This window comes from Canis lupus, chromosome 14 (genome assembly GCF_011100685.1).
Source record: "Canis lupus familiaris isolate Mischka breed German Shepherd chromosome 14, alternate assembly UU_Cfam_GSD_1.0, whole genome shotgun sequence".
In the NCBI taxonomy this organism is placed as follows: Eukaryota; Metazoa; Chordata; class Mammalia; order Carnivora; family Canidae; genus Canis; species Canis lupus.
In genome coordinates this window covers 14,588,768-14,608,388 of record NC_049235.1, presented here as the reverse complement: position 1 = coordinate 14,608,388, position 19,621 = coordinate 14,588,768, and the positions used below count along the sequence as shown (strand labels likewise).

The 19,621-nt window shown below is 35.6% G+C and overlaps 1 long non-coding RNA gene across 1 annotated transcript in view; it reads right to left on the bottom strand.

Moving 5' to 3' along the window:
• The window catches only part of LOC119874506, a 232,974-nt gene that overhangs the window by 57,557 nt on the left and 155,796 nt on the right, over positions 1-19,621 (bottom strand). The window contains exons 3-4 of the long non-coding RNA XR_005369356.1: positions 4,286-4,331; positions 2,584-2,639 (exon numbers count right to left, since the gene is read on the bottom strand). This is a non-coding gene — a long non-coding RNA (uncharacterized LOC119874506). The remainder of the gene's footprint in view (positions 1-2,583; positions 2,640-4,285; positions 4,332-19,621) is intronic.

Genomic DNA, 19,621 nt, shown 5'->3' with positions numbered 1-19,621 from the left:
TAAAAGTTGAGAATATCATTCAATCATTTTTTTAAGTAGCTGTCAAATGCTCTCTTTAGAAAGCTTCTCAAGGGGAAATGGCTATGTCTAGAGTAAATGATACCAAGCATCATAAAAATATGCGAAGTGATTTTTATCTGTCAAAAATAGCTAATAAAGGAAAAGTACAATTTCTGTTGGAAAGGGGGAGGAGGAAGACCTATTTCTCATACTCCTTTAAATGAGAGTTTTCTGTGCAGTACAATTTTATGGGGAAGTGAAGTATGTACTCACATGAATTTTTGAGAACTCCAGAGTCTTTTTCATTAGAAAGCCAATGAACCCAATTAGCAGAATCTTAACTTTTTCAGGATATTTTACTATCATTAATATTTAGCCAAATTGTCCAAAAGATGCTTAACATAAGAAAATATTAAAAACCCAATACAAAATTTTCTGACAGATGTAAAGAACTACTAATTGCTGGCAAATTATTGGGGAAAACCTCATATGTAGAAACATATTCATGATAATTTTGGATTTAAAAATTTCTTGAGTGAAGGTCCTTCAAATTTCCCATGGTTTTATATTACCTGGAAGCTAGGAAATTTTATTAAACTGCATATTATTTGGGCAAAGAGAAGAATTGTTATTTTTGTTTTTGCTTATGCTACAGACAAGGAAATTCAAGGCATAATGCTTCATTTAATATTCTCTCACAGATTTTGTTCTACAAAAAATGAGAAACTCAAATGAATTATAACTAGTATTCAAGGAATAATAATTGAATGGGAAAACAGTAATAATTTTGGTTGGACAGATGGCAAATCTAAATATTCTGAGATTAAGAAGAGAATTAAAAAGGATCTCAGAAATCAAATAGTATGTTTTGGTTTTAAACCAGGACATTGATTCCTTTCATTATATCTTATATACAGTTTCAGTTCCAATACTTCAATTAACAGGGAATTCTCTACCTCCCAAACCAGTCAATTCTACTTGTAGAACATTCTAAAGGTTAGAAAAGCCTTTTGGGCAAAAATATAAACTACCCATAATTTTATCCTTCTGTTTCTCTCTCTATCAGGTGAGAGAGAGATCAGGGTTGGCTCTATCAGGTGACCGTAGTAATTCAAATAATTAACCCGAAACCTGAAATGGGGTGCCATATAGGTCTACCAGAAGGCCCAAGAACCCACCAAGAAAATGATGGGTTCTGAGGATTGGGGATACAAATATGGTCCATTTCATGACAAATTAACTCAATAAATATTATGAAAACATGTTCAATGGGTAAACTCTTTTCTGTGTCTATAATTTTAGTTTTGACTAATTTTCATTTACAAAGTTTTCTGAGGAAGTTATTTTCTTCCCTCACACAAGGCTAATATAAGGATTTGAGAAGATTAAAATACTTTGAAAAATAGGTACTATAGGGCAGCCCTGGTGGCTCAGTGGTTTAGCACCGCCTTGAGCCCAGGGGGTGATCCTGGAGACCCAGGATCAAGTCCCACGTCGGGTTCCCTGTATGGAGCCTGCTTCTCTCTGCCTGTGTCTCTGCCTCTCTTTCTCTCTCTCCCTGTGTCTGTCATGAATAAATAAATAAAATCTTTAAAAAAAATAGGTACTATAAAACCACTGACATTGTTATTTAGTAAGATAGAGTGGTAGTGGCAGTGATGGGCTTGCTTTTTTAATGAAGATTTTCAGAAAAACAGAAAACACATTAATCAAGATATGAGGCTGGGAGAATAAAAATCCAGGACCAGTATATCTTGAATTATAATGTACACAGAATTATTTGGGACCTTCTTTATTTTTTTTTTATTTTTTCTAAAGATTTTATTTATTTATTCATGAGAGACACAGCGAGAGAGACAAAGAGAGGCAGAGACACAGGCAGAGGGAGAAGCAGGCTCCATGCAGGGAGCCTGATGTGGGACTCGATCTCCGGTCTCCAGAATCACACCCTGGGCTGAAGGCGGCGCCAAACCGCTGAGCTGCCCCTGGGACCAAACCAGCGCCAAACCGGGCTGCCCCTCGACCTTCTTTCAATGCAGATTCTTTGTAATGCCCCACAACGAATCCTTATCCATTAATATATGTTTCTGTATTTTATTCCCAGTAAAGGACCGCATTTTGGGAGTCATGGGTTTGGCCCCACAGTAAGAGTCTAACTCTAATGTAAAACTTAAAAATGTTAATGATGAAATACTATTCCGTAAACTTTAGAAATAGAGGAGCAGGGGGTGGCTGGGTAGCTCAGCCACCCGTTGTGTCAAACTCTTACTTTTAGCTCAGGTCATGATCTTGGGGTCATGAGATTGAGCCCTAGTGGGCTCCATGTTCAGCAGGGAGTCTGCTTGGAGATTCTCTCCCTCTGCCCTCCCACCCACTTGTTCACACTCTTTCTCTCTCAAATAATTAAATAAATCTTTTTTAAATAGAGAGAAATAGAGGAGCAATTTGGGAAACTTGAAAGTCTTCTTATTGATAAGAATAAATTTATATATACGGATGTACAAAAATAAAATAAATATAAGGCTGTCTACACATTTACAGATTATAAAAATAGATGAAGAAATCAAATGTCCCTATAGTTACCTTAATATTTGACAGGGATTTGAAAAACCAAGTCCACAAGAAATTAGGAGGAATATCTGAAAGAGAGGAAAGACAGCATCACCTACAGCTAATGCTGGCTGACTTACTTGGACAATATCACTTCAATAATAGGACAGATTTTCTCAAAGACCTTCAAAAACAAAAACAATCCATTTGCTTCAAAAATCTCACTATGGCTGAATTATAAGTACAGGATTAGAGTATTTGGGAAAAATTTGCATCAAAGGCCAGATATAGTAGTCAAAGTTAGTACTAATATTTGCTATCTTTATGACCATTGGCGAATTGCTTAGCTCCCAAGAGCTTCATTTTTCTGTGTTGTACAAAGGGGATCACATCATATCCGTCCCTTTATGCTTCAAGATGTTATTGTGTGGATTAAATGAAAAATGAGTGAGAAAGTACTTCCGAAATTTATAAACACCACTACGTGGATGGTTTATGAATATATTCAGAATCTTACTATATAACCACAGTCAAATCCATAAAAGAAATAGAGACAGGTTTTGGAGATACTTTCAATCTCATACATTTCTAGGAGAGGACTGGGAACCAATAAGAAGGATGACTTAGGACATTCAAGCAGAAAGTAAATTTTCACCTTCCTTTTTTTTTTTTCTTTTTTTATAATAAATTTATTTTTTATTGGTGTTCAATTTGCCAACATACAGAATAACACCCAGTGCTCATCCCATCAAGTGTCCCCCTCAGTGCCCGTCACCCATTCACCCCCACCCCCCGCCCTCTTCCCCTTCCACCACCCCTAGTTCGTTTCCCAGAGTTAGGAGTCTTTATATTCTGTCTCCCTTTCTGATATTTCCCACACATTTCTTCTCCCTTCCCTTATATTCCCTTTCACTATTATTTATATTCCTCAAATGAATGAGAACATATAATGTTTGTCCTTCTCCGATTGACTCACCTTCTGAATGGATTTTGTAGTGACTTCTGAAGTGCAGGTAAGGAGTCTATCACCATAACTATAACTGACTCTGGGAAGAATAAACACTGGGATATCTTGGCTACTAAATTCTGAAATGCATCCCAATCATCTGCCATTATGATGAGGTTTTCATTATTCTTATCAGTTTTCACCATGGAGTCCTAGTAATACTTGGGGTGAACACACCCTTAAAGTTCTTCTCCATTTAATTCAGCTTTAGCCAGGCTTATTCCTGACTGAAATACCTTGATCTTCCTTTTCTTGGAGCATTAACTTTAAAAACTTTGTCACAGTCAATCCTGTCTTTGCCCCCTTTGGGATGTAAATTAATAAACAAACAAACAAACAAAACAAAACAAAACAAAACAAAACAAAAAACCTTGTCAGTGTTAAAGTCCAGGACTGCCTGTCTGCGGGGACTGGCAGCCATTCCCGTGGAATGTCAACATCAAGGAAGACAGTTCTCCTACCTCCCAACCTCTACGAGAGGACAGGAGCCTAACTCCAGTGGATGCCCTACTCGAAGTTGTAAAATTACCTCCCATCACAAAAAAAAAATAGGAGAAAATGTACTTTTCTTTTGGAAAAAGAGAATTAGCAAACACAGATGACCTGTCCTCTCTCACCCCAGTGCTTACAAATATCCTTACTCTTTGTTTCAGAGGAATTGAGTTCAGACTTTACTCTGATCTCCCTCTTGATTACAATAAATAAAACCTTGAATATAATCTTCCTTACCTCTTTAACTTCGTCCAGTGCAATTTTTGCTTCCACACTCAAGAACCTGTTTAGGACAGAAGAAAAGACCTGCAATTTGCAATCATGGCAACAGCAGTCCAGAAGGAATGGTAGCATTTGATAAAGATATAATGTAAACAAACTACTTTGTGAGAAGGTTGCTGTCAGTCACAGGAATCTGTATCAAGCTTGGAATAGTACATTTAAACAAGGTCTAAATATAATTGGTCTTGGGCAATGAAAATTTTTGTGCAAAATTACAGCACTGTCTAATAGAACCCGGGCTGTATTTTCCAGATTGCCTAAACTCACTCAACACATGGCTGATAGCTGGAGCTTTGGCAAACATGAAAGAATGCTAAAGAAAATGTTGCCATCTGGTAAGAGAGAAAAAGGTGGTGGGCTGCAGTCTTTTTCTATTTTTTATGAGACTTTACATATTCTGCTAGATCAAAATGAGCATATCCAGATAGAAAAAAAAAAGCCTACGTTTTTATATTAATATATTTAAGCCTGATGGAATTCATTAGATTACTATGCTCTTATCACTCTTCTATTATTATTTTAAACAAGTTACATTTCCATGTGATATGTTAATGAAAACATGATCTGGGATACGTACTGGTCTATGTGAGCATGGAGTGCAGCTATAACTATTCATACGGCACGTTGCCTTTCCATTACCGTAATTGTGTATGATCCTTCAATGAATGTATTCATGTATTACATGGCTGATGAGTTTTAACGAAGCCTAAATATAAATCTCAAGTCATTTAAAAATTATCTTGTAAAGCATCTATCCCTTCTTTGAAATTAGTGCCATACTGTTTAATCTCATTACTAAGTAATGGCAGTTTGTCCACTTGAAAGTCATTTAACTTTGCCTCCTTCTCTCATGTCTGACTGGTAGGGAGAGTCATATTTTGCCGTTAAAGACTGTGTGTGATTAATATCCATAATTATAAGATATGACTGAATTAAAATCAATAACCCTTTTATTTGCAGTAGATATCTCTTAAGCCTTAATTGCTGATTTAGTAGTTAATTGAGAAAATCCTTGTTAATGATGTGATGTAGCTCTGAGGGAATGTTGAATGAGTGAGAAATTGTTCTCCAGTAGGCATAATTTTCCCAACTGCGTATGGCTGATCCTGGAGAAAGATGAACAGAACGGGCCATGAAATGAGTGGTTCAATTTCTCTCAGCACATGGTCACGCATGACACACATGCTGAAAATAATTAGGAATTATTCATCTTAGTGAGAATCCTGATCAGTAGCATTCATAACATAAAGAAGAAAAAAAAAAACAGAAAGAATAATGTTCCCTAGAACTTATTTTTTAGGAGCACATAGAACATACTTCATTACAGAATACATCTTAGTTTGTATTTTCTAAATTCATCTGTCTTTTTGCTTGTCTACTTCTTGTGTGTGTGTCCCTCAGCACTTACTTTGCTGCTGAGATAATTGCTTCTGGAAAGGAGATTGTTAATGGTTCTGGCGGCATAAATTCTCCAGAATTAAACATCTCATCTCATCTGCGTTAGCCTCCTTCTGCTAATTTAAAAATCATTGCCCTTCACAGCCTTTACAGAAGGATCTCTCATTTTAAGTATGTGTTATTTAGAAAAGAAGTACAGTCAATTCCATAAGACGATCTCCTTTAGGGAGGAAGGAGGGGGGAAAAAAACACATTTGATGAAGCCCAAAAGGTGCCGAGCATTGTCCTATGTATTTCCAATACAACATTTACTCTAATTCTAACAAAACCACCATGAGAAGTGCTTATGACTGTTTCCACGTTACAGATTAAAAAACAGGAGACACTAAGGCTCACAGATGTTGGGTAACTTGCCCAGAGACCAACTGCTAGTGAATAATGAAACAAGGATTTGAAACATGACTTCAGATCTATGCTTTCTTCTTTGTTTTTCTCCCAGCAACAGGCTGTACCTATAAAATAATCTGTATTTGGAATAAAAACATCAATGTTGAAAAACGTGTTTTGAATTAAGTACACTGGGATGCAAATTGTAATGCGTTCAGGTCAAAACTCTTGATATGTGTCAAATAACATATATGCATGTTTCCCAAACTGTGCAGCTGTGCCATGGGACGTCACAGCAAATTCACCAGGCACTAGGGAATCTCTTAAATGTTTAAGAGAAACACAGCAATATTTGACATTTGTCAGATGGCTGCAAACTACTAGTATGAGCTAGTTTGGTTTCAAGAGAAGACTGTGCTAAAATCCTTTCAACTGCATCTCTTTGCATAGCTGGGTTTTCAGTGATTCCTGTGAAGAAAACCAAGTACTAAGCAAAAAATGATGTGGAACACTGGGTAAATGAAGGTCCCAGTGGCGTCTAGGGTGGTTCTAATATCTTAGAGCTGTGCCATACTTAATAGATTCACATATCCCATTAGTTATTGTGCTAATATGAAAATTAAATTATTTTTATAATTTATGTGTATTGTTTTCTTCAGATATCTAATAAGTTGTTAGGACATAAGTACTTACTGAGTTATCTGGTCTTTACTGTGTTATAGATGGAACTTTTAGGTAATTTTTTTGATCTTAGGACACAGTGACAGCATGAGGGAGGACTAAGGACCCCAGGAAACAAGAGAGCTTGGGAATCTCAGAAAACATTTAGTATCTTCCTTCCTCTGGAATAGATGTCTTGTACATATAAGTTAATCATGTGAGTAAGCCAGAAATAAATGAAGATTTGTCTACTCATGCTTCAATATGTCGTACTTAGAGCTAAAGTCAAGGTAATCTCAGAGCAGACAGATATTTCAAAGGAATATTTATTTCAAAACATGTCTCAAGTTGAGCATGTGGCCCCACGTTCTGAGGCATTGTGACTGGCAATTTTATCTTGTGAACTGGATGCTGCCATTGGTGCTGCATAGTGTAAGGGACAGAGGACTTGAAACTCAACTCCAGTTCTGTCATTTGCTGACAAAACTAGTCAAAAATTAATCATGCTGTCCTCATCTGAGAACAAACAATTCAGTGAGAAGTCCTACTTCCTATACTTCTGCTGTGAGAATTAAAAATAATATGAGCCAGTATCAGTTCTAGGCACAAACTAGATGCTTAATAAACATTACTGCCTTCCATCTGAGTTCACCTTGCCATTGCAGAAAGGATCAATAATTAACACTTACACCTCATACCAAAGGAATGTCAATATTTCCTTCTATCTTATTTTATCCTGAATATGAACTATAAGTTAGAAAAACTAGTCTCAGACAATCTCTCCACAGCTTTACCTGTTTTTCAGTGAAGGTTTATATTGATTCTCTTTAGGGTCATTTCTAGCATCTCCCAAATGACACCCCATTCTTAACCTATTTAGTTATGTTCTTCCCACAAATATTAAACCAGTAACCCCAAAACACAAATTCAAATATATGATCTATCTATATTCAAAAGTCTTCAGTAGCTACCCATTCTACAGAATTAAGTTCAAATTATTAAATACAACATCACGGCACTCCTTTAGAGATCTCCTTCTTTAAAGCAACATAGTCCAAGGGTTAAAGCAGACTCAGAGTTACACTTCTTAAAATCACAGCTTTGTGAATTTAAGCAAATTATTTAGCCTTTCCATGCCTCAAATCCCTCACCTGAAAATGAGGAAAATAACAGAACCTACCTGAGATTGTGGTTGCGGGGAGTAAATGAGTAAAGGTAAGTACTTAGAAAAGTGCTTGGCACAGAATAAATTCTGTCTAAGTGTTAGATTATTCCTTCTACTCCTCACACACTCTTAATTTCAACAAACAAAACTGCATGATAGTCTCTGAACAAAGCCCACATTTTTGGATGTCTGTGATTCTTATGTTTTCCCTATATTTAAATTCCCTTTCTAAGCTTATCTTCAGCCCAAATCTTTGCAAATTATATGCACTCAACAAAAGCCTCTCTATGAAGCTTTCCCATATTTCTTTCTTTTGCCTATTATTGAAATTAATTTCTACCACTCATTTTACTGATCATTTTCCCCCTTGTATTGTTATCTGTTTATTTTCTTCACAGCTCTAATCACAGTTTATAAGCAAATACTGCTTTGTTGACTAACTATAGTCATGTTATTGGTATATTATTAAACTTTCAGAAATCTATGTGTGTGTTTTGTTCACCTTGCACATAGAGCTACCTTGCAGCAATACCGAAGTAGCCTTATGAGTTCTGGTCAATGGAATGTGAAAAGAATCAAGTGTAAAATTTCTAGAACATGTCCTTTCTGCTGGTTGAAGTGAGGATGCAGTGTTAGAACTGGAGCAACCATCTCTTTCCATGAAGTTATTTTGGGAACTGAGGTCTCTGCAGAGCAAAAAGAGAAGTCATGTGGTTTTCAGATTCTGTGGAGTACCAAAGTATCTTTTAACTGACTACTTCCAGAATCTAAGAAAGAAATACATTTTTTATTCTTATTAAAACTAAAGTTGTGTGGGATTTGCAACACAAATTTTCTGTGTTGTATATATTTTTTACTTTGTTCTTACAATGAAGTAAGCTAGAGAAAAGAAAGAAACTATTAAGGAAGAGGAAATACATTTATAGTACCAATACTGTGTTTGTCTAAAAAAAAAATCCACATAGAAGTGATCCCATGCCATTCGTATACATGCTATTCAAGGTCAAATGTACTTTGAGATTTCATTTGTTCTAAACTTGGGATATATTCCTAACTGCTTGAATTAAAATGAGATTATTTTTATTATTTTATATACATTGGAAGTACTTTGCCTATTTCAGTTGTATCTAGCAATTTTATTCAGAAAAATATTGACTTCTGGTGATATAAGCTGGATTAATCATAGTCTTTTCTCCAGCAGCTAGAAGATGGAGCAAAGGCATACCAAAATGGAAAGTGGTATCTGATTCAAGCCAGGGAAGCACTATACCAAAGGGCCCTAAGTTCCTACCGCTGCAACCCCCCAGGATACTCACATTCCTGTTGGTGGCAGAAATTTTTATTTGCCTTTCTACAATTCACCTTCCCTTCCCGAGCCCTAACAATACCCTAATGCCCCATTCATGTAATTGGAATGGCATGATCTGATCTCTAATTTGAGATGTGTCTTAATTTGTTGAAGCCAACAACATAATTCATCCCCATTCCAGAACTGGGGGATGAGTATGTAACCTGGAATCCAGCCTAGGTGTGCTGGAGCTAGCTCATAGCAGCTCCTCAGAGCCAACTGCTGAATTTCTTCAAAGTTTATAAGTCAGTTACTACACGGAGCCATTATTAAAAATTCAATTATAAATTCATACTTAATTACATGAAAATACTTACAATATATCAATTCCTGATTATTTTATATTATTTAGTCCCTTCATTTGAATTTATGCTCCTCAGATTTTGACATTTATTGTATCTTTACAGAAATTCTATGTAATGGTGTACTATTGCATACCTGTTCCCAACTCTGCGGTCAGTGACATCATGCTGGTAGTCAAATAATATATATTCTTCCAACATTTGAAAACTATTGTCCAAATAGTTGGAGCAAGTAATTCACTCATATAATCAAGTAATGAATTGGTGAGACTTCCCAACAGCTGGGATGTTTTCAAATCATTATGGGATTGCAACCATAGGTTGGCTACAGACACAAGAGTTTGGCAAAAGTTAATAAAAGTATTCTGTGAGCATTAATTGGTCAAATCGAATTTACATTGAAGAGTATTTTGTATGTTTTTATTTGTGAATTGTGTGCCAAACATCCTTTCCGTGAGTAAAATTTATAATGATCTTATGTACATAAAATACATGGCTATATTTTTTTTCAGAAAGCTGATTTTAATCATTTAGCAGCAAACCAATGCCTAAGCCAAGTAGTTAGCGTATGAGTTTCCATGAATGAACAAGTGCTAAAATTAGTCCAGTCACAGGGAAGCTTGGGGCTTTTATTCAATGACTAAAATAGACATATTTCTCTCTCTCTCTCTCTCTCTCTCTCTCTCTCTCTCACACACACACACACACACACACACATACACACACACATACACACATACACTTGCTCTTGATACAAACCAGGAAGAATGTACCCTCAGGAGCCTGTGGCTGCATCCTATGACACAACAGAAAGAGATAACTTTAGAGTGGTACAAAGGCAGGAGGGAGAAATAGAAAGAAGCTAATTTCTTGGTGAAAGTTTTGAGGTGCTGAATCAAACCACCATTGTAGCAGCCATGTTAGCCAATGAATTTCCTCTCCATTTAAGGCAATTTGAGTCAGAATTTCCATCCTTCCTGAGACCTAATTACCTAACTATTCAACTTTGTAAATGATCTCATTTTCCTTTCAAGAGACTTTCCTTTTTTCCTCAAAATTTTTAACCAAAGTATGTGGCTCAATCTTCTAAAAGATTAGATATGAGTTTTAGAGAAGGAAAGAATTGTGATATATTGTTCTTATAGAAGGTACAATTTATTGAAAATATACAGAAGATACATTCTCAGGAGAATGAACTGGGAGACACAAAGATCAAAGATTTGAAGCGAGTGCTGCTTTTCAAGATTCTACAGGTTATTGTGGACAATAAACTTAGGTTGGTAGAGATGGTATTCTCCTAGACAGGCTCTAGACCCCAGTAGGTCTTGGGAAGCCACCGGAAGGCTTTCCAGCCTTTTATACCATCAATTTTATGTCCCTGAAATTATAGCATAATAATATTTTATGATTGTGAAGTCACTTTGCAAGCCAGGTCACCTGTATCTAATACCCACATTTCATCTACAGTTTTGTTTGATGCCACTGTCTGCAGATTATAAAGTAATTAAAATGCATATTATTGTGTTATTGTGTTTACATTATATGCAACATAGCCATATCATGATGGCCATTCTGTGGGAAAGTAGCATCAAAAAGCCTAGCCAGGTACCATCACAACTACGTCTATTGCACATTAACAAATATAGAATTAGATACTAAAAGTAGGACAAGGACCACAGATCCTTAGAGAAATTTATCTTTTGAAAATTTGTTATGTGGTTAACATGGAGCAAAAATAATGGGATGCTTTTCCATTTACAGGATAGAAAAGCTCTAGCCCATGAAGGTACAGATCAGTGAATTAGCCAATCAAGTTACTGATACTGGTTACTAAAGAAACAACAAAGAGTGAAAAATTCTAGAGCTACAATAGTATCTTTATTATATCTAATGGTAAAGAGTAATTTAAAGTGACAAAACTCTAAAAACAACCCTTGAAAATCCTACCACAACACTCGATTTGATATTCAGTTCCTGTATGTTACCACATAAAACAAACAAACAAAACAAAACTTCTATCTTTTGTCATCATAGAACTGAAGCTAGTAAATACCAAATATAGAAATTGATTCTGTGAGGTGCTTAACTAAAGCACCAGTTAAATTCACAACCTCACTAATTCTTTAATATGGAAGATATACCGATAAGAAACTAAGGAACCCTGATCACTGAAATAAGGGTATCCAGGAGAATTCCAAAGGATCTGGAGACTTCCAGTTCCTCAAATTGCTCTGTAACACTTACAGTGTTCCCTTTCTTGCTGTACAGATCTTAAAATTTACCCAGTTCAAACATTTATAGCCTCTCAACTGCTCCAGTTAGTGAAACACAAAATCATAATAGAGAATAAAAGCATTATACCCAAAATAAGTTTTGTATATTTAAAAGTTTGTATTACAAAAAAAGGGGGCAGGGGAATTTGTAGAGGACTATTCTGAGAACATTTAATCATGAAGAGCAGATATGATTTTGGATCCAGCTTAATTATTTGTTATAGGTGAATATACAACAATTTGGAATTCAACAGCTTGCAGGTAACTAATTGTGATTCTATTTGTTACTTTAGTCAAAGAAATCCTAGATTAAAAGGTGACTGAGGCCAAGTAATATTAAAAAGCTGGGAAGTCCTTAGTCTGATATAAAAGAAGTAAGCCAAAGGCTTCAGGAGAAAGTAAGTTAGAAGGTAGCCCAGGTGGCTCAGTGGTTTAGCGCCCTGCCTTTGGCCCAGAGTGTGATTCTGGAGACCTGGGATTGAGTCCCGTGTTGGGCTCCCTGCATGGTGCCTGCTTCTCCCTCTGCCTATGTCTGTCTCTCATGAATGAATGGATGAAATCTTAAAAAAAAAAAAAGTAAGTTAGATTAGACTCATCTTGTACTTTTCACCCATATATCACCTCAATATTTTCATTGCTAGGTTCAGACAATTCTTAACTATTCTTTCTAGTTAGGAACAGACTAAGGATGAAGTCCTAGTTTCTCCGAAAACCATTTTACTGGGCTGATAATTCTAGTGAACAAGGGTAGAATAAAAATATGATTCATGATCTCACTAGGGATGGAATAAGCCAGGCCCAGCTGGGCCAAGTCTGTGTTACTACCCTGCAGAAACAAAATATCACCTGCCATAATAATACACTGTTCCTATGACCTCCAATTTTCCAGATGCCTTAGCTCGAACTAAATCCCAGTGACAGTAAATTTGATTATTCAAATGTGGCCCTTGTATCTGCCTGAGAATTAATCATTCAGTCATGACTAGAGATAGGGCTTGGTTACAGTTACTGGGGCATCTTTGAACATGATGGATCACTCTACTTTGATCTATTTTGTTCTTTTTTGTTGTTGTTCTTTTTTACTTGGTCCTTAACACACACACACACACACACACACACACACACACACACACCCTAGTTCCCTTAATCCAAAAATGTCACCACCTAATAAAATCGAAACTGTCCCACACACATGTACTTACTCCCCACCAGAGCACAATTTCCAGTTATATCTTACAACCCAACCACAGTTATTTGCCCTATAGAAATAACCCAAAACTTCCACTTTGCCTTCCCAATGTTAAAAATTTGCCTTCCCCATATTAAAAATTAAAGGGAGCCAGCATAGGGATTTGTTATCTTCCTTGTGCTGGTAAATTGTTAACAACCACTTTTTGGGGGTAAAACATATCTTGATTTGTAGTGTTTGTTGATTTCTGTAAACACTTCCACTATGGCCATTTTGAGCTACCAAAGTAAAGTCACCAAACTGCAGAGAGAAAGAGACGTACACCATCAATTCTGTAAGAAAAGTGGCTCCAGAGTTTGATACCCTACTGATTCTTGGTATGGAATGGAAATGGAATCCTGGAGAGGTCAAAGTATTTTTTCATATATAATCCATCTATAACTGCCAAGTCAAAACACAAGTCCTAGAACATAGGTATCCTTATCTTATAAAAGGCAGTCTGCTCTTGGGAAAAGCTATAAAATTGAGATTAAAAATGGACAATTGCCATGAAAACATACAGATAGGTATATAGATAGGACAAGGAAAGCAGAAGAGATTATTTTCTTGTATACACTGATTGTATAAAAAGCATGTTATTTTTAAAATTAGAATAGATACAATGCACTAAAACTCTCAGATTATTACTTTCAGCTTTCTTATTCTAAATAGTCCTTAAAGTGATGAAATTAACAACAAAGCTTCTTTATCAAAGACACAGATGACTTCCCTCCATGTGACTTCCAGCATATTCTGTGGGGAGAGGCCATTCCAAACCATGTTATTTTGGTATTGCTCTGTTTGGAGGGTTACAAATCATTCATAGAAGCAGGCAGATTTTACATGTGTGAAAGGCAGTTTTTTATCTCTGTTATTTTCTCCTGCATTGCTCCTGTATAATCCAAATTAGTATACACCCCCAATGGAAAGAAGAATGAATCATCTGATTTTATTCAGCAAGATCATTTTTTTGAAACATGAATAATCTAATACTAAAACATAACTAATCATATACTATAATAATAATAAAATAAAATGATTTATGTGCCTCTATTTTGATCTAGGAATCAAAATCTTTATCTCAATGTAAAAAGTGATCTCTGAATGTACAAATCTTGTTTTATCAAGATGCTAAATTAAAGGAAAACAACTAAGTCACTTTGAATATCAGAAAAAACTCAACTCTCTCAGTCTCATCTGATCATGAACTGAACCACATTATCGTTGCTGGGTAGAACAACCAATTAAGCTTTTTGAGAATTTGGAAGCTTCTGTTCTGGGGCATAGTTCTGTAATGACACTCAGTAGATGAAGCTTTCACTTTCCCTAGCTGAAAGCTGCTTTCTCTTAGAGAAGAAAATTGTGCCAATCAAATCTGAATTTTTCTAGAACAAGTAGGTGATTTAGGAAAAGGCCAATGGGTATCATTTGTTGCACTTCAAAAATTATGTTATTTCAGTCATCCTCTCAATATAACTTTAGCTGCAAATATACACAAAGGATCTTAAAAAAAAAAAAAAAACGAATAAAAAAGGGGTGGTTGAATAAGCCCAGGGAGGAGTGAGTTATGACTAACAGAGGTGACACTCTGAGAAGAGTCTGAAAATTTGAGTAATAATTCACCCAGTCTATGATCCAGGTAATCCAGTTTTTCATATTTATGGAATGACAATGAAGAGAAGGAACAAGAAAGAATTATTAACTAAGCATGTACTCTGCAAGGCACTGGGTAAGTTACAAATCTGATACTAATACAATATTATTGAGAAGATATGTCAGAAAGAAAAGATGCTAACAAAGAAGGAGCTTTGTAGGATGGAGTGTTTAGACAAACTTAACAGAATATGTAGGATTGAACTAATCCTTGAAAGTTCAGCAGGATATTTAAAACCAGTGAAGCAAAAAGGAAAGGGTCATAATATTCCAGCTTAAAGAAAAATAAAAAGAGACACTATAGACCACACTTAAATGAATTTGGAATCAGGTACAACTAACGTTGCCCTAACGTAAGCTACAGGAACCTAGGTACTTAACCTTGAAGTAAAATAAAAATAATTATTATTACAGTTAATACATAATAAGTGCTTATTACCTGCCCGTGATTGTTTTAAAGGTCTTTACATGCATGAATTCATGAAATCTGTGAAGTCATTAGTTATGATTATCCCCTTTTTTGCAGATGCTGGAATTGAGACATACAGATGTTTAAAAAATTGCCCAAAGCCTGCTCAGTTAGTAAGTGGTGCATCAGAGATTCCAACACTCAATAAATGAAACAGGTTTTTTTTTTTACTTAAAATATTTTAAAATAATAGACTAAAAAGCTCTATAAAACACTGGATACAACAAGTTTTCAAATTGAACAAACTTTGTAAACTCACCATGTTTTTACTGTGGTTTTCCCATTTTCCTCATTGAGATTAGTGTATTATATATCTCTTATATACTGACTATTCAAAGGCAGAGCAGGTTATATAGAAATGGAAGTCAGCTGAAAATATTTGTTAGCCAGGAGTCATTGTTCTACTTGAAATTACTGTATATAGTAAATTAACCCAGGGCAGTATTGTACTGCTGTATCAAAATGATAAAAAAATGTGAGTAATTTCATGAGTCATTTATCAAATGCAGCTGAATATATTACTGAGAGTTCAAACAAGCTATAGGCAACATATGTTAGGAAAAAATTAACAAATGCTTAAGAAAGAAAACATTCAATATTATATATACATATATTCATAAGGGGTAGGTGCATGTGTATGTGTGTAAATTTATAGCAATGTATATGCTCATTATGGACTATCTGTAAACTGCCATATTTTAAATTCATTATAACATACAGGGTTTTGTGTGCTTGCTTCTGGAGTGGCTATTTTGTTATTTTCAACCACATAAACTAGGAGCATCAAGAGAAAACAACATAACTCAATTAGATAAAAGTATGTAGAAAATATTCATGAATACGCTGGTTATCTCCATCAGTTCTGAGTAAGAGTTCCAAAAGTAGCAGTCTGATCTTTTAACTTTCAAGTTTTATTCTTACCAAAGATAAAATTTGCCTCTTCATTTAGAACACTTTTTCATATTTAAGGCAAGTCGCAAAATAATTTTCTAGACAAATCAACTATCGTAGAAGAGAGGTTATTTATTTACTTGATGAGGTCTAAAAAGGGTTTCAGTCTCCCTATAGCCTTCAGGATAAAATGCATAATCTTTATCTATAACTATGTCTGTTTTAGTTTTTAATAACCAATCTACAAGGTTCAAGTTATTTAAGTATTTTTTAATAGAGTCTTATATATCCATTTACTGGGTATGTTGCACAAAAAGGCAAAGAGAGAAATGGTACATCAATTCCTCAGTCCTTGTTTCTCCACCATAACTCCATTTCCCCCTCTCTCATTCTACTAATGATCATATTCTACTAATGAGCCTGAGCATGCTCTCTGGGGAAAAGTTGCCAATAAGAGCAGAAGTGATATCAGTGGCTCATCCTTGTCCAAGGATCTATCTTCCTAATTGTGAAGAGAGTCAAGTTCTTTCATGAAGTATCACCGTAATGAAATAAATGTAATGCCAAAGGCAGCTGACTTTTCTTTTTTTTTTTTTTTTAATTTTTTATTTATTTATGATAGTCACAGAGAGAGAGAGGCAGAGACACAGGCAGAGGGAGAAGCAGGCTCCATGCACCGGGAGCCTGATGTGGGATTCGATTCCGGGTCTCCAGGATCGCGCCCTGGGCCAAAGGCAGGCGCCAAACCGCTGCGCCACCCAGGGATCCTGCAGCTGACTTTTCTAAGGGCCTCTCAGAACTCTTATGCACAAAAGTAGACTCTCAATCACCTCTCATCAAAGTATTGTTACCTCAGAATTAACAGCTGAAATGCTTATTAGTTTTTGATGCATTTCCTTTTAAGATCTATTGGCTCAAGAACTTTACCAGTGACTTTGAGAGACAGATTTAATAAATAGGAACATTCTTTCAGCTGGAATCTTTTGAAAAAGCATAGTTATATTTAGTTCCTGAAAACATTTTGAGTCAAAATATTCTTATTATTTATATGTTAATATCATTTCTTCTGTCTTTCCCTTCTATCTTCTCATCTTTCAGAAAACAATCCCTTACACAGGCTGACCACTGTCAACCTTTTCGTTGTAACTCCCACAGTAAGACCATCAAAAACAAAATACACAGAAGCATTTTCCCTATATGCATTAGGTACTATTACTTTCCTAGATAGTTTCTTCAGCTGTGGTTGGAATCGTAATACCTTCTGGAAAATAGTATCAATTTGGCATCCATATGGTTCTTGAATCAATGCTTAATCCTATGCCCTAAGAAAGCCATTCTGGAACAATTGTTAAAACAAGCCTCACCACATCTCCTTGTTAGTCATGTTGATACGGTTAGTATTAAATGTGTCCCCAAATAGAGGAGGTATATTTGCTTAAAAGGTGTGTTATAAAAGATGCACTCAATAAATATTTCTTGAGTAAAACCTGAGTAAACTATCAGATAAACTATAAGGGAATTGCACTGTAATTCCAAATACAATATACACCATTTTATATATTAATTCCCAAAACTGTTTGTGATTAAATTTAACCATGCTTTGTTAAAGAAAATAAGGGCTCTCAAAATTAAATGATTATTTTTAAGAAGCCTGGAACTACTCTCCAATTTGCTTTGTTTATATAATTTCTATTCTCTGTTCTTACATTTATGATTACCTATTCCCTCTGCTCAATACTAGGGAATACGTAAACTCACAGGGAAAATAATTTCTGTTTGTCTCGTATAATTAGGTCAAGGATAGAAAGGTCATGAAGTTTTGGAAGATGGCAAAGAAAATATATATTAACATAAGCATTGCTCTTCTTAATGCCTGAGGACATGAAAAGAGAATTTATGATATTTGGGTTGTGGATTAGGATATCTTTTTTCTGAATAGGGCAACATGAATCTTTGAAAGAGTTATAAAATTCTGGGATTTGAATATCTCCCAAATGTCAGAATATTATCATCTGTTTAAAGCTTTATATACTATAATACTTTTTCTTTTACATAATTTTTACAAGGATAAAATTCTGTTACATCGCTGCCAATCATTTTAAATTTCAGTGATTATCATTCAGTCTCAGATTCTTACATGAAATTTAGGCAAAGGTTAACTCTTGCCTGTCTAAAAATTTGTTATTCAGAAATTCTATAAAGCACACGCTTTAAACAATTTATTTCAAAGTAAGAGAAGAAAGGACCTCACTAATTAAAAGACATTTACAATCACAATTACATTGCTTAAGTGTAGATCCTACTAGTGGCTACCCAAATACAAAAAGCTATGGATAACTTTTATGTTTTCCTGTTTTTTTATTTTTGTAATTTTCTTTGATGAAAATTACATCATTCTCATTATTCTTCCTCTTTAATAAAATTATTTCATTTTCATTCTTTTTTTTTAATTTTTTATTGGTGTTCAATTTACTAACATACAGAATAACACCCAGTGCCCGTCACCCATTCACTCCCACCCCCCGCCCTCCTCCCCTTCCACCACCCCTAGTTCGTTTCCCAGAGTTAGCAGTCTTTACGTTCTGTCTCCCTTTCTGATATTTCCCACACATTTCTTCTCCTTTCCCTTATATTCCCTTTCACTATTATTTATATTCCTCAAATGAATGAGAACATATAATGTTTGTCCTTCTCCGACTGACTTACTTCACTCAGCATAATACCCTCCAGTTCCATCCACGTTGAAGCAAATGGTGGGTATTTGTCATTTCTAATAGCTGAGTAATATTCCATTGTATACATAAACCACATCTTCTTTATCCATTCATCTTTCGTTGGACACCGAGGCTCCTTCCACAGTTTGGCTATTGTGGCCATTGCCGCTAGAAACATCGGGGTGCAGGTGTCCCGGCGTTTCACTGCATCTGTATCTTTGGGGTAAATCCCCAGCAGTGCAATTGCTGGGTCGTAGGGCAGGTCTATTTTTAACTCTTTGAGGAACCTCCACACAGTTTTCCAGAGTGGCTGCACCAGTTCACATTCCCACCAACAGTGTAAGAGGGTTCCCTTTTCTCCGCATCCCCTCCAACATTTGTTGTTTCCTGCCTTGTTAATTTGCCCCATTCTCACCGGTGTGAGGTGGTATCTCATTGTGGTTTTGATTTGTATTTCCCTGATGGCAAGTGATGCAGAGCATTTTCTCATATGCATGTTGGCCATGTCTATGTCTTCCTCTGTGAGATTTCTGTTCATGTCTTTTGCCCATTTCATGATTGGATTGTTTGTTTCTTTGGTGTTGAGTTTAATAAGTTCTTTATAGATCTTGGAAACTAGCCCTTTATCTGATATGTCATTTGCAAATATCTTCTCCCATTCTGTAGGTTGTCTTTGAGTTTTGTTGACTGTGTCCTTTGCTGTGCAAAAGCTTCTTATCTTGATGAAGTCCCAATAGTTCATTTTTGCTTTTGTTTCTTTTGCCTTCGTGGATGTATCTTGCAAGAAGTTACTGTGGCCGAGT